The sequence below is a fragment of the Primulina huaijiensis genome, chromosome 14 (genome assembly GCF_012295235.1).
Source record: "Primulina huaijiensis isolate GDHJ02 chromosome 14, ASM1229523v2, whole genome shotgun sequence".
In the NCBI taxonomy this organism is placed as follows: domain Eukaryota; kingdom Viridiplantae; phylum Streptophyta; class Magnoliopsida; order Lamiales; family Gesneriaceae; genus Primulina; species Primulina huaijiensis.
This window is the reverse complement of record NC_133319.1, coordinates 7,183,065-7,184,109: the sequence shown is the minus strand read 5'-3', so window position 1 is coordinate 7,184,109 and position 1,045 is coordinate 7,183,065.

Here is a 1,045-nt window from a genome sequence, read left to right as displayed (position 1 = left end):
ACACACACACGTGTCAGATTTCATAAATTTATATCCATGAAAAAAAATAGATTCAATTCATATTTTCATGAAAATTAATATTTTGAAATGAAAAAATAATATTTTTCTTTAATTTGAGCCGGTTTGAAAATTTGTCTCATAAAATTGATATGTAAAAATTTCATAAAAGTTTTTGTACACATCACATTCTATATATGATAATCAAATAATTAAAGAAGCTACTGAAAGATCATTCACAGAAATATTTAAAATAGATGAATTCATGCACAATATTAAAAATTATAGTATACATGTGAATTGAACCAACTTCATGTCCTTAATTAATTCTTTCCTCAAAAAACACCAAGATTCATCATTTAAACGTACATATAAATGACAGACTCCATAACATCCAAAAAAGAAGAAGCATATAGATATGTATACTATACGGGACCGGACCAATATATGCAATAAAATCAATAACAAAAAATTAAGAAACCCGTAATTTTCCGATCGTCTTCTCCACGTACGGCAGCTGCATCATCATGGGCTAATTTACCTGTTGGAAATAGGGTTTGGTCCACTGGGAACTTCGTGATCGCTTGCTTCAATCCGGTTATGGTCTCTTCCTTTGGGATTCGAATAAGTGCCCCCTTTTCTTGTGTGGAAATCCTTCATTGTTTTTGCAGATGAATGATCCGAGAAAAGGGTTTCATAGTCGGCACTTGAGGAGCTCACAAGTGCAGGAAAGATGAAGAAAATGTACAAAAGCACAAGGAAAAAATGGTGGGATTTGGTGGATATATCAAGAATTGATGATGAGGAGTTGATTCTCAGAGTTGTTGCCATGCAATTTGGAAATAAAATTATAATTCACCCAAACTCCCAAGAATTCCAATATCCATTTAAACAAAATGAGGATTTGTTAATGACTTTTTTGTTCCCCCGAAACCAATCAACAATATTTAAATTTGATTACAGAAGCACATTTATGTATATTTTGCTCGGCCATGTGGGTCTACATGTATAATGTAAGGGAAATTTATATTTTTTGTCTTGTTTATAT